We start from the raw sequence: 15,906 nt of genomic DNA, 5'->3' as shown, positions 1-15,906 counted from the left end.
TTTTCATTCTGAGATGTGTTCTAATTTAACTGCTATTTTATTTCCTGTATATATTTCTTGAATAGATTGTAAAAGTTGGTTTGGTATGTTTAAATCGGTTAAATGTGTGAGCCGATTTTAGGAACGCTAGTAACCTAGACGAAAGCTGCTTACCAAGTGACAGTGAGTTTGCAGCCTCGTGTAAAACACACGAGGTCTTCTCTAGATCTAGAGAAGACCTCATGCTCCTTTTTAATTTGATCTATATTTTGAGCTTGTCAATTAATATACAACTTCATTCAAAAATAAGAAAAGCTCGCTCTTCAACTTCTTAGAGATGCTTTACTGAACATAATTGCAACGCATTTTTTATGTGTGTGTGTTGGAGAGGGAATGCTGTCCTGAGAAATTTGATTAGCAGTACTTCGTGAACAAGTAACTCGGATTTTTTTTATTTTATGAAAAGCGTATACAACAGATGACACTGAACATTTTTTTGTATCTCAATGTCTCAACAAATAATAGGCCTTTTTTAAAGCTCTCTCTTCTAATTATAAGTGCAAATTAATGTGAACTTAAGTGAACTTAAGAACTCAGCTCTACTCATTTAGTTATATTCGTGTATTGTTTTTTCTTTTTTCCCCAGAGTTGAAATATCTTTCTTTTTTTTTTTTTTCAATTTTTCTCAAGTCCACCAGAGTCAACACACATTTGTTTACTTTCTTTCTCGTCTTGCTCACTACGTAACAACAGATGATACTGACACTTCACGCATCTCATTTTTATTTCTGCTTGCAACCCAAACAACGGCAGTGGATGAAAACAAATATTTACAAAGTGCGAACAAAATTATACGCTCATTTTATCGCAGTTTTTCCAACTGTTTACAAAAGTTTCATGAGATGTTTTCAAATTAATTTGCAACACTCAAATAAAATACTTCTGAACTAAGAAAAGTTAGGGCTGTGTTTAATGTACGCTTTAAAAATGTCGGCTGGAAACAAAATGTTGTGTATAAAGCATACAATCTTTAAAAGTTGGCTAAGAAGATATTATATCTGTCACAAAGGCACGTTTATTTACCAGATGCTTTGTCGGTCGACTGTTATGTAAGCAACAAAAAATAATTTACTGAGGTAAGTCACACCTAAAAAATTATAACTGTAAATGCTATAAACTTACGAAAAGAGTATCTTAGTTGCAAGCAATGAGTGTGAGGAAGGGAACTACTGACAGAAATAGCCACGTGATTTAGCTGTTAGGCAAGCAGTAATTAAAGTTGCATATAAATGCCACGTTTTAAAATTAATTAGTATCTACATATGATTGGATAGCATATATTTAAGCTTGTGAAAATGACTATGAGGATACAGTAATAAAGTCCGTTATATCACTTTAAATTATCTTTAAATTGGAGCAAATAAATGTTGGTTACCATGGAAGCCATATACATTGGCGTTTCACTTCTTTTCACTTACTTGACGCTTAAGATAACAGTTTCAATATGCGGAATTCTTCATTTACATGCAGCGCATAGAAACAGGAATGCATATAGTTGAAATGTGAAGAAATGAAATATGTCTCGAACTTTCTTCCAGAAAAAGTACCTTCAGGAAGTATTTTATTCTTTAGTAAGAGCTTCCGTCTCTCATACTACTAATATTTTTTGTAATTCGTTTGCTGTACATGAGGGATAGAAATACACACACACACACACACACACACACACACACACACACACACACACACACACACACACGTAGAATATCTAATTAAAACATTATTGTAGCGTTTTTAAATAATAACATACAGACAAATACCAAACGTATTTGACCTCGTCTGATCGTGAAGGTCAAATACGTTTGACTTTCACGATTACTATTACACTTCACGATACATACAATAAGCACAGCGATTACTGCTATCGCTGTGCTTATTGTATGCATGAAAACAAAAACTTCTCTGCACATCAGATTGGCTTTATATTACGTAACTTATATTAGAACTCTTAACTATATTTTGTAGGAAAAATTATCATCGTCATAATTTTTTTTTCCATGGATGACCGAACTTCATAACGGGAGAGTGGGAATTCATTCTGTGAGGCAGAGAAATCACTTCGTGTTGTATTTCTACAATACACGAGACTATTTTATATTTCTATATATATGACTATATTGTATACTACAATACAATATAGTTTGCTGCGTTAACTAAAGAATGACGCCATAACAGGAGAAGTGAACTGTTAAATGTACATGGAGTATAATAAGTGTATGGTGATTATATAGGATACGATGGTTAGGCGTCGGTTTCAGAAAATCATGCGTTCCAGGAAAACACACCCACATCATTTATACTCATTTGATCCCACTAGATAAATAATCGGCATATGTAGAAATCAGCACAAGTCAATGAATCTGTTGATTAAACTGGAATCTATCATCATCAGACCAGATAACCTCTTTTCTCTATTCTTCTTCTGACCAGCTTCCTTGTTCCTTTGTCCACTGTTTTTTTTTCAGTTTTTTTTCCTGTTTTGTGCACCGCACGGAGATGTCTGCTGTCGTAGTAAAACAAACAAGACATTGTGTTATTAACCCTGTACGTATTCGGACATTTTTATTGGATACTGTTCAATGGCCGATTGTAATTTTACTTCGCCATCTTAATTTCCCTCAAGTAATGATTTCTGAAATAGGCGTATATCTTTGCTAAATCGGTGGTGAATACACTTAATCGGAAGCACCTAATTTAACTAACACTAGTTTTCTCATTCTCAAAATGTTATTGTTAATCTGCTGGCTTATCTATTCTTTAATTGAAAACGCCTCGTTAAACTTGTTGGTTGTCTATGTGGCAATCTTATATCTCTGTATGGAATCTCCTTGATGTTTCACTGCCAAACCGAAAAATTAAACACCTTGTCTACACAAAGTAGCACAATAGCAACGTAATTAGATTAAGTGCTAGGAGGAAAGTGAATACATAATCGGAAACAATATTTTTTTTTAATTTTAAATTCGATCGAAAATTCGAAAAAAATAGAAAATTTTCCAAAAATCTTTTCCTAATTAAAATTCTTTTTTTTTTTAATTTATGTTGTGTCGTGTCTTCTATTTCTATACTACTTATGAATTAGCGATTATTGAGATGCTCAGTCATAGGTCGTATGCGATGTGTGTAGTGTGTATTCTCAAATCGTCTAGTCAATTCGCCCCCCCCCCCAAAGATTAAACCTTGAGTGCGCTACTGGTAATGGTAGGCATATTTGCTTAATTTTGTTACTAAAATTGTCTAATCGAAATGAAAACTGAAATAACCTTCCAAATACAAACTTTCATCGAATTCCAGAGCAAAGTTTTGTGTTGTATAATTTCAAAACATTTTTCCAAATTTAAATCAATTTTTGAATTGCTCTTCAAATTATTATAAGCATCAGAATTTCAGTAAAATCGATTCAGCCAGAAGATAGGAATAAACTGCCTAAATCGACACGGATAATATAAAACACATGTGCAGGTGCCTATCTTTTTCGTTTCGCAAAAAATAAAAATAAAATAAAAAATTAAGTTATTAATATTGTTTTAGGCAACAGTATATAGTTGCAAAGTCATATATTGGCGAATAATCATAGTTCCATAGAAGAGAAAAAGAAAGGAAGAATGAAGAAAACGAAAAGTTCATTCTAAGAGTCTGGTATAGTATTATTAAAAGGAAGGCTTATATATATCTACTCTATAATATAAAATGATAAGGCTTTTTTGTAACGTTTTTGTCAAGTTATTTGAAATGTTTTGAAACTCAGGGCTACCCTGAGTGTTCAGTCTTTAAACTTCGAGTCATCAGAATTCAAGGAGATCCAACCTACCAGTCCGGAACTCGGAGGATGTGCGCCGTAGGCGCCAGGGGGTCCCCTTTCGAGTCTTCAAAATTTGAGTCATCAGAATTCAAGGAGAACCGGCCTATCAGTCCGGAACTCGGGGTTGGGCGCCGTAGGCACCAGGGGGGATGGCTAGTGTGTGTATATATATATATATATATATATATATAACGGCTAAAATATCGATGCCAATTCAATAGAAGAATTTTGAATTTGTATGAGTTATATTAAAGTATTTATAATGCATTTAAAACGACCTCATTGACCGAGTGAACTGTTTGTCCACTTTTCAGCCATCAGGCAGTGATTTGAATCCCGCCTTCGGTGTGGATGTTTGTGAATGTCCTTAAAGTTGAAGATGAATTTAATCATCTGTTGACACCGATCCCCTACTTATTGGAGGCACAAACTAGTTGTATGTTTTAACTAAGATGAAAAGCCAAACGGCTATTTTTTTCGGCGAAGTTAATTAAATTAAGGGGATAAAAATCCCTTATTATTTTACAGCCAGTATGCGAAACTCTAAGATCGAAAACTACGATCTAAGAGTTTCATGCCGACGAACTATCGGCGAATCCAAGCGTAAGTGACCACCTGGTAGTACCACACCAAGGCAACTCGAAGCAAAGGTGGAGCAAGCTCCCTCACTATCCTTGATATTTTCTCATAATGTAAAAACACACAGCTCCTAGGAGATGTAATATTGCTTTACATTATGAGGAGAGGTCACTACCCAGACCGGTTTCAACCTTTTTAGAGGTCTCATCAGTGAGTAGCTAGACCTTCAAAATAGCCGTTTGGCTTTTCATCTTAGTTATAATATAATATGTGCACACCTTTCTGGCATTCGTATAGTGAAGGTATGTAAGTTCTTTTCCCTTAAACTTTGATGTCATCCAGGTCTAGTTACTCACTGAGGAGACCTCAAAAAAGGTTGAAACCGGTGGGGGTTAATAATATGAGTTCGCTCTCTTAAGGTTTTTGCCTTAAGGGAGCAATTTGATCTCCGGGGAAAGTGTTTTCCTGCACGGCCCGGTGAGGGGCTTTGTCGGTGAATGCTTTTCTTCGGAATATGAGCGGTTCTGCTTGGTGGTGGGTGGAAGGCCATCACTGAGTGGAGCCAACGCTGAGATGGACGGTCTTTCGTCCACAATTGAGTGGCCTTGGGATCGTCCGAATTTTTAGAGACGCTTTACTTATTCGTAAGGGTGGAAACCGGTGCGCGGCGGATCTGGCTTTGAGAGGCTCCACTTGGAGGTAGGTTTTTGCCTGTATCTGAGTGGGGCCACTGCTGAGATTATGGCTCTGCTTGGTGGTGGGGTGAGCCTGATAATGTAGAGCCAATGCTGAGAAGTTCTTCTCGGTGAAGGGGTGAGCCTGTCATCGAGTGGAACAACGCTGAATTGGGCGATCTTTCGGGATCGTCTTATTTTTAGAGCCTGCTTCACCTATACAAAAGGTTGAAACCAGTCTGAGTAGTGATCTCTCCTCATAATGTAAAGCAATATTACATCTCCTAGGAGCTGTGTCTTTTTACATTATGAGAAAATATCAAGGATGGTGAGGAACTTGCTCCACCTTTGCTTCGGGTTGCCTTGGTGTGGTAATACCAGATGGTCACTTACGCTTGGATTCGCCGATAGTTCGCTGGCATGAAACTCTTAGATCGCAGCTTTCGATCTTATAGTTTCGCATACTGGCTGTAAAATAATAAGGGATTTTTTTATCCCCTTAATTTAGTTGTATGTTTTGTTTCTGGATCACGGTATTTGATTTGTCTAACAGCCTCCCCTCTGTACTAATAATAATGTGCTATAGGTTTACAGCTTTCGGCGGGATAAAAAAAATGCCAGAAAGAAGTTAACGCTATTTGAAGAATAGTTGCTTAAAGAACCGTGTACCTTTGAAGATTTGCCATAAATACTGAACATTGAAACTCCATAACAAATATAATTATAATCTCAATTTTAGTTTACACTGAACCTTTGATGTTACATTATCAAGAAGAGTAGATCACTTGTCAATACGATCAATATTATGATTTTCTTTTCATACTTCGGCAAGATGGAACATGTTCCTAAATGCGACTATATGAAGATTGTCAGTGGAAAAGGATCCTAAATCTTCCTAAATAGAAGTAGTGCAGCACAACATTCTACAGTGTTCTGACAGTTACAAGCTTGGGTAAAATCGCTTAAATTCTAGGTCGGAAAAATCTTTTTTCTAAAGAGCAACCGAGGAAGACTGATTTATGCAATATTTGTTGAATGCACTTTGGAAATCAAACACTGCAGTAATCAAAGTTAATTGTAAGGGTGATTCATTTATGACACGTTTAGTATTTCTTTTCAGATAACGAGTTATCATTTGCTAAATAACAGGGGGAAAGCGATTTGTGAATGTTATTTTTTTCCACAAGAGTATCTTAAATTAGTTTCTTTCTGGAGACAAAACGCTAAACCTACTTGCTAACAAAGGCAAACTACTAATATACATTTTGAGTTTTGGCCGAGTGAATTGTTTAACCGAATTTCAACCAACAGGCTGTGATTTGAATCCTGCCTTGGATGTGGATTCAAGTGCATTTCCGAAAGACTAACATTCATGAACTTAGCGAATAGAATTTTTGCTCCAACCAACCTTCCTTAAACGCAACAATTAAGGATAATATATATTCTAATACTTGGGCTTGATAATTCACTAATCACACGTATATGTGTTTGCTGAATTATAAATGTCTAGTGACACCAATTTTTAGGAAATTTGACTACGGATTATTCTCTCAGTCATTTAGTTCATTTGATCGTTCATAGCGAGAAAACTTTTCGAGTCACTAAAATCGTAAATAAGCTTAAAGCAACCCTGGTATTGCTAGTAATATTCCTAAAGAATTATAGACTAATTCTAGCAGGTCGTCCGGTGTAATTTATAATTTTATATAATTACGTAGAAAGTTCATATCCAGTCTATTTAAATCAATGAAAAAACATGATTCTGATTATTTCCACGTCATAATTTCATTACTTCATTTTCAGCGTAGATGGAGTATATTCATTGAAAGTGCAGAATATAATGTCTCTCTCTCTCTCTCTCTCTCTCTCTATGTCTCTCTCTCTCTCTCTCACACACACACACACAATCTTTTCATAAAGACTCAAATACAAACTATCGAAGGGTAGTGCCACATGCATGATGCATGTATTCAGTTACAGTTAGCAAATCTATAATGTACTGGCCTCATAATATTAGCCTGCTTTGGCTGTAACTACAGTCAAACTAAACCAAAAATTTAAAGCGGAACGACACGGACTGCAGTATACTCGTGCTGCAGTCAGTGTCGAGAACTTTGTGCCTCGGGAACTGCAAAGCAACGGTAAACAGATGTACTCTGTCTAGTTTTATAAATAAATGGCATCTCATATATAGACTCGAGGATTAATGATCACCAATAACACAGTATTCAATCATTCTCGAAAGCTCTTCAAATTCAATGATGCCCACCATTTTGATAGGCTTGCTCGTAATTATAGAAATTTAGGGTGAAATGTTTAGAAAACATGCATTTGTTTGCAAATTAAGCTTGAATGTAATATCGGGAAACTGCGATAGCGGATAGCACCCCTGTCAAATGCATCATGATATAGTTGTTATGCATAATTTATATACAGTATGAATGCTCTTTTTTTTTAAAAGTTCTTAAGATGCTTAGAAATTTAGTACAATTAAGAAATTAATCATTTTGGGTGGACAGTCTGTATCTTATATTTCGTTAAATTTTATGGCAGGAGCAATTGTAATTTGGATTGTGATAGAAGACTATGATGTATCAGAGTTGTGTGTGTGTACATATAACATTCTATACGGAAAGAAAATATGGATATAATCGGAGGCTTGCACAAAAACGTGCATTTGTCAATATGATTCTTTAAAGTGATGCCAAGAACTATCAAAGCAGCTATACTTGAATTCATTGTTGGCTTTACTATAATGTTTATTATTGTAATTTGTAAAATATGTTTGTAACATTCGGTATGGTTTCATTTATTAATGATAATCTGTAGATAATTCAGGAATAAACCACGCTGTAACAGTATCAGACACGGTACTGCTGTAAGCCATTTCTTATTTTACATTTTACGAAAAAAAAAAAAAACCAGTATAAATAATCACTAAGGTAAAAATCATACAAAAGTATGATTTTTACTTTACATGGATTAATTCAAAAATTAAAACAAACTTTACATTGAAAATCGGTCGTAACATTTAAGACTGCCACCGATTTTTAATCGTAAACTTAAATACCAAATTGTTTAAATAATACCAGACAGCCGGCTCTCTTCACCGGTGCCATGTACAATTAGTGATAGTCTTGGGCCATCTATGATTGGCTAACGGAGGAGATGGGACTTTCCCCTCAGTCTCCAAAAGTTAGATAGGGCTAAAACGGCCTCGCCTACTCCCCATAGGGAAATAAAAGGCGTTACTGATTTTTTAATAGCAGCCAGCGCAGAGTTATCTTTCTGTATATTTTTTAAAAAACGTGCATAATTTTGACACAACACTACTATGATTTAAACCAAAAGTGAAATTACTCCAAGATGTTTCGCAAATAAATTTGAATAAAAGTGACATAGCTAGAGTCGAGTTATTATATGATAATATAACAGTGTAGGAGGTATGGAGCGGGAGGAGAAAAAAACAAACAAACAATGGCATATGCATTTTGCAAAACACCTGCAAATTTAATTTTTGTTCAATCACTAAATGAAACGTGATCTGTAGTAGATTTTAAATTGTAGCAGTTGTCCATTTTTCAGCATAACTGAAAAGATCAGTTATGCTGATCTTTTCTTCCTTTTGTACACGTGTAGAAAACAGCCGCTTGAATTATTACAAAAACATATTAAACTTGCGATAATTTAGTTCCAAGCGATCACTTGAAACCTTAGAATTCCTCAATTAATCAAAATTGCTTTTAATTAGCAACTCGTAATCTATGCCAAGATGTACCCTTAACTGCTAGTAATTAATTAGAACTCTTAGTTTCATATTTTGATAAAAGATTTTGACAGTATTCTCGACGTCAAAATTTAAAATGCGCATTTATAAGACGCAGATTTCCGGAGCAAGTGTTAAATAATGTGCATCGCATCCTTTCTAAGATTAACGGCTTTGCTTCTCTGTTCACTAGCACTTAAATATCTTTATCACCGAAAAGGAGTTTTGAACAAATACGTGCCATAATAATTTGCGCTTGATAACCAGGCTCAAGTAGACAGCAAAATCGATAGCAGTATTATTAATGCAAGGGAAGTAATAATAGGATTCAGGTGCACTAAGCATGGACGACGGCATTAATTATGTGGGGTTATGAAGCTAACATTCTCGGAAATCCGTTCAAACAAAGAAATGACGAATGAATTTATTCAGTCAGAATTTTTGGCTGATACGTACTGGAAATCGCAGAAGGAACATTCAACAGTCAGACATCTTTTTTAGATATGTAATAAATAAGTACATAAAAACATAAGTGTCCTCTCACTATGAGTCCTTGGAGGCATCAGGTAATGATAATAATAATAATGAATGTTTTTTTTTATTTATTTATTTGCTACGCTATCTTATCTGAAAAAAAAACCACATCCCTTGTTGAAGTTGTTTATTAACAGAATTTAGTAAATTGCATTTTCGAATGTGTGGTATTGTGCTTTATATTGTACAATATCTGTTACGAGTACGTGATAGAATGTAGTCGTACCAATTACAATGAAGTAGCCAACGACCTCTTAATATATCTGTAAATTAATATTTAATATTAAAGATAATTACTGAATTAACTTGAATATGGGTTATTGCAAAAAAAAAAATAATAATAATAATATCCGTATATTAAAGAACATTTGAACTGGAAGTGCTCATTTGAAGAGTTTTTATATGGTAATATTTATATTTTGGTATATAATTACAGTGAACTCAATTTTTGGGAGAAAATAAAGGACAAATCAGGAATTGTTTTATAATAATAATAATAAAGAAGAAGAAGGTTGCGTTTATTTGTTTCACTAAAACTAAAAAGCTTTATAACATTTATTATAAAATATAAGCGTATACGTAGCATTTTAAACAATTTTAAACATTATTACTAAAAAAAAACCAATTTAATTTGATACTTTTTACAATAATGAATTTTTTTTAATAAATCAGGTTTGTGCTTTCAAAAATCATAAACCTGTATACCATTCTTGTCAAAGTTGCATTTGGTATAAATGCATTCTTTCAATTTTTCGATTTTTAATTGCGTCTTTTCACTGGTCCACATATTGTTTACTAATGAAAATACTCGTTCAGTGGGGCATTAGATCGAGGGAGACAGAAGCAAAATTCAACGACTTTTAAAATGTTTTTAAAACACACGTGTTTATCTGTGAAATATTTAAAAATTTAAACAAATCTATTGGAACGACTCGTCATTTTGGCGCCATTCTTCTATCTTTTCTTTGGTGACATAACGACGATTGATCAACGACGCAGCCATATATGCCGTGCCTGTGATATGACAGTTTCATGTTTCTATGGGCCGTGTGCTGCACGCAAATATTCAATTTACTATTTCAATTCACAAAATAAAGGACAAAATGGCCAGTTTAGAAAAAAATATATATAAAGGATAGAGAAGTGAAATAAAGGACTGTCCTCTTAAATAAAGGACGTATGGTCACCGTACGTATAATACAGAATAACTACCATTATGTAAATTTTTGCAACCATTTCATTCATTACGGTTCAGTAATGGAAAGCGGTGAATACTATTCTAATTATCTAAAAGCCATTCTTAAATTTAGAGAATTTTTTCACAGTGTCATCATTAACCGGCAGTTAATACTAAGTGAGCGTCAGGAAGTTCATTCGTGAATCCAAGTATTCCACTGATGGCTCTGCACAGAGCTTGACACATTTCATAGCTCACCTGCTGGAGTGGCTAATTGATTACTTTCCCGCCACCTTTTAGTGGCTTCGTGAACTTAAAACCCTTTCTCGGCGGAACTCTTTCCCCTTCCCTCCATTCATAAATTACTCACCCTAGTCGCTGTAATGATCGTTCCCGCATTAGATGGAGAATGCATACTTTCGAAGAGAGAGATGAGAGAGCACTGTTTTACTTTAGGCCAATTGCTCACAGTGGATAGAATTATAAAGGACTTAAAAGTCACCATCTAATAAGAGAGAAAGAATGGTTGAAAGAACGAGTAGTTTTTTATTCCTGAATGACGCCATACATTTGGGATTTTCACAATAAAATCTATGTGAAATTTGAAGACAGTAATTAGTATTTTTTTTTCACTTGGCTTCATAGCATATTTTAAAGAATATTTTGCGCGTGAAATACCGTTAATAGATTGTTAACTTTAAAAAGTTTTGTAAAAAATACTTAAACACGCCGCATTTTTTATTGTCTGTCAGTTTAGTTTATCGTGAAGAAGACAGAATTATGTGAATTATATGGATTTGAATCTATTTATATTTGTTCTGAAATGAGTTACTGAGGACGAACAACAAAATCGATTGCAGCAAACTCATTTTAAATAAGAGCGAAAAGTCGGTGCTCCATCCGTCACTTTGCTGCGCATAATAGTATACCCTCATACTTAACACTCGGGAGGTCGCATCTGATCTGACAGATAAATGCTAATTGTTAACATGAATATTCTTTAACCTATCTATTTGTATAGATTGAAGGTCATGAGTAGCTGTGCATTCATATGTTACAAGTGATATTCCGCGCTTTTTTTTTGCTGTCAGTTTGGTTTAACACATGTTACGTAAAGGTTTATGATGTTTGACAGTAAATGTTATCTGAGAGATACCGCGACGCTCAATGTCAGTATAGTATAGTTTAGTTTTTTTTTTTTTAATTCTTTGTTCAATAATTTCTAGATTGTAACTGAAAATAAATAAACCATCATGTATTACTGAAATAGAGAGCGAAGGGCTTATTTTTATCACACATGTCCTCTAGGAGATGTGCTTTACTTTTATGGAAAATACTGAGGACAGTACTCTGGAGCTTTCCGCACCTTTACTAGGATTGCCCAACGTTGCACTACTTATGCTTGTTCCGAAGAAAATTTTAGTTTCTATATATATATTCGGCACGAAACTCTTGTAGTTTCTATATTCCGCTATGCAATAATGTTGGATTCAATAGTCACTTAATTTGTACTATCATGAATTATATTTGCAGTGTTTGGTCTTTTTTTTTTTTTTTCATTTTAGCACATATTAGTAATGAATGTTATCTCTCAGATATACCGCGTCCTACACTGCAAAATTACCACCGCGACCTCCCGAGTGTTAAGTGCACCAAATAATTCTCCCGAGTGTACCTGCTGAGGTTTGTTTATAATCTTGAAAATGCACACATGTAATAATATTTATCTTGTTTGGAGCACAATGCAGCATCATAGTTGCGATGAAGTATTTCAAAGATAAAGGTGATTTTGAGTCTTTGGTATGAATTTATATACGGAAATCAATGATAAAATGAACTACTAACATCTTATATCTTACAAGAAGTGTAACTACAGTATATTAGTAATAGGATGGAAATTTTGTAGAGGACAATACTTTTAATTTCAGATGTTTATCACTCCGAGATATATCAATGTCAATCACATTAGTTGATTTTAAATTTTGTTCATATTTTAATTCATAGCATTCAGAGATAGCAATGATATTGTGATCTCTAAATGCTATGATATCCAAAATTCTAAATCTGCAAATTCTTGATATTTCAAAATCTGTATTTTTCGTAATAACTAAAAGTATGCGATCATCTTTTAATAGATGATGTATAATTGGAATGCATTTTTTTTAATAGTAAAATATAGTTGGTAATGTCAAATTATAGTGAAAAGGTGTATCTGTTTCCATGACAATTATAGGCATCAATAAGTATACGTATACCCATTATATTAATATCATGATATTTATTACTTTCTCATTCTTATATAATTCTGTCCAATCTTTCTGTTCTTATCCATGAGGAATCTATATTGTTTAGATTTGAAAATCTACTTTAAAAGTTCTAACTGTATACATTTAATTTGGATTGTGGTTCATTAAGCGGAAGATGACTATCATACATTAAGAGCACTTCACTTGCTTGAAAGCTGGGATTATATGAAAACTGTGGTCTGAAAAATTATTTTGTACAGTGAATATTAATTATTGTTTCTCCGATAACATGATTCATTTTTCAAAAAAAAAAAAGAAACCAAAAAAAACTGCCATACTTATACAATAAAGTCCATAATATTTTTCATAATTTATACTGCAAAAATAATTAAAAAACCTCGAGAGTAAGAAAGCTGCTCTAATCTGACTACTTTGTGTGTGTGTGTGTGTGTGTGTGTGTGTGTGTGTGTGTGTGTGTGTGTGTGTGTGTGTGTGAAGAGGGCCCCAATTTAAGAAGAAAGATAAATTCGTTACTTCAAAATGGAATCGATGTTTTTTTTTTCCTCTACATAGTTTTTATCGCAATGTGTTTTTCTTTCAATTTGTTCATTCAAAGAAACTATTATACGTTATAACTAAATCTTTATTAGCAATGCCAAAGCCTAATAACTCTTAAGCATATAATAGCTACATATTGCATTATGCAGAAATGGGGGGGGAACTGCGTGCTTAGCAATTCATTTAAAAGATAGTTGTTGTTGTTTTTTCATTATTAAAAAACTTACTCAGATAGTTGCAATTTTTAGCCCGTGTGATAGTTTATTCTTTTAATACGTTCGCTTCCACAAAGATTCAATTCGCAATTGAGATTAACTTTCGGATAATTCAAGACCTACAGAAAATAAAGCTAACAGTCAGAGCAAAACAGAATTATAATGAACACATTTACTATTTAATTATGGTATGCAATGACCTTTCGAATTTTTGATTGCGTGAATTGTTTTTGGCATGCATTCTTTGAAATGAAGTTCTCTCCAAATAATCAGCAACTGAAAATATTTCTAAACACTGAAACTGCATCTTACTGTAGCAGCTACTACATCAGTATTTTCAAGATTACAGTAATAGACTTCATATAGAGCCTCCGCAGCTCAGCCAGTATAGACGAAGCCCTTTGGTCGGAAAGACCTGGGTTCGATGCCCGTCAGTGACGTGGGGAATCTGGTCTCTTCCGGCAAAAGGTGAGTTAGCCCGTCTCACATGGAGATTATGGGTTTTTTCACCTGGAAACTCGGATTTTTCGTCCCCCAGAATAGGCAAACCGGCCCAGTGATACACATGACTGGTAGTGAGGGGGGCTTTGAATCAGATAAGATAAGAATTTGTGACGTCATTGCGTGATTAGATAAGTGACGCCATGAGTATGGAATGCTTGGAATTTCCCTGGGTGGACACATCTCTCTCTCTGTGATGTCACGCTGTGTCTTTCGGTTCGCATATTGGATTCTGGGTAATTATTCGCGTATGGAATTGTTAGTGATGTTTAGAGATAAAATAAGGATAAGTGACATCATTCTTTGGTTCACGTATGGAATTGAGGGTGACGATTAGAGTATGGAATCCTTGGAATTTCCCTGGGTGACACATCCGTAAATGACGTCACGTGGTGTCTTTGGTTCGAGTGTGGAATTGTGGATAAAGGTTCGAGCATGGAATTCTGGGTGATGGTTAGAGTATGTAATCCTGGTTAATGGTTACATTATGCAATTCTGAAGACTGAGATGTTGATAAGATAAGATAAGAATTAGATAAGTGACCACGTTGTGCGTTTAGTTCGAGTGTGAACTTGTGGGTAATGGTCAGAGCATGGAATTCTGGGATGTGATATTATTTGTGAGTGACATGAGATGAGGTTTCTGTTTGCATGTGGCATTATGGGTAATGATTAGAGATTGGAATTCTGGGAGGATATTTGGTCAAGTGATGGGGTCTTTGGCTCGATTGTGGATCTATGAGAAAATATTTATCAATAGGTACCAGTAGACATTTTCTAAAATAAATAACTACTGGATATCAGTGATGTCCCCCTCATCCCCTCAAACACACACACACACACACACTTTTTTTTCTTTCATGTTCACATTTTCGATAATAATTAATTACTGGATATCACTGGTGTCCCCCTCAACTACTCCTCAAACAGACACACACATTTTTTTCCTTTCATGTTGACATTTTCTTAAATACTTAATCACAGGAGTCTCAGTTTTACTGCTTCTAGGTCATATTTAAGATTTTAAAAAGTTCATTACTTTTCTAATTAAATGTTAATTTTATTACAAATTCTAAGCAGAATAAATATTCTTAAATATAGAGAATATGTCAACAACACTTAAATTTTTTCATGTAAGTTTTTACAAATACACATTTATTTGACTGAAATATTATTTACAAATATATTCAATGAAAAATTCAAACATGTAATTACCTAGAAATAGTTCACAAGATTTGTCTCTCTTGCTATTTTCCCGAAGAAAGAAAAATTGCAAAGGGTGTTGAGTTCGCTCATTTTTTTACTTTATGAGATACACAAAACAGTACAGTACAGCACAACACACACACACACACACACACACACACACACACACACACACACACACACACGCAAGATGATCTGTGGCCTGAAAGAACAAATTGCAGTAAATAAACTGAACATGCAGTTGATTCTTGTTCCTTATAGATTTCTGTCGATTTCCTTAATATTTCTAAAATAATTAATTACAGGAATCTCAGTGTTACTGCTCCAATGTGATGTTTAAGATCTTTAGAAGAGCCATATTTGCACTGTGGCTCATGGCGATGTTTTCCCACAGTTGTGGATGTAACCTCGAAGCAACGTCATCTGGGCAGTTTATTTATTTGTGTCCATGGGAATTAAGATCGTAAACAGTTCATTATTTTTTTCAAATTAAATGTTAACTTTATTACAAATTCTAACCAGAATAACTTGGCAAAAAAAATGCATGTGAATGAAAAAAAAAAGAAAAAAAATGCATTTTGAATTCACTGTGAATTCAAAAATAGACGTT

The 15,906-nt window shown here is 34.2% G+C and overlaps 1 long non-coding RNA gene across 1 annotated transcript in view; it reads left to right on the top strand.

Annotated features, from left to right (window-relative positions):
* The first annotated feature begins 872 nt into the window (after positions 1-872).
* The window catches only part of LOC150095435 (uncharacterized), a 66,814-nt gene continuing 51,780 nt past the window's right edge, over positions 873-15,906 (top strand). The window contains exon 1 of the long non-coding RNA XR_016550071.1: positions 873-1,115. This is a non-coding gene — a long non-coding RNA (uncharacterized LOC150095435). The remainder of the gene's footprint in view (positions 1,116-15,906) is intronic.

Source organism: Typopeltis vanoorti, chromosome 20 (genome assembly GCF_054136105.1).
Source record: "Typopeltis vanoorti isolate ZY-2024b chromosome 20, IOZ_Tvanoo_1.0, whole genome shotgun sequence".
In the NCBI taxonomy this organism is placed as follows: domain Eukaryota; kingdom Metazoa; phylum Arthropoda; class Arachnida; order Uropygi; family Thelyphonidae; genus Typopeltis; species Typopeltis vanoorti.
Note: the sequence above shows the minus strand (reverse complement) of the source record. Positions and strands in the feature narration are given on the sequence as shown.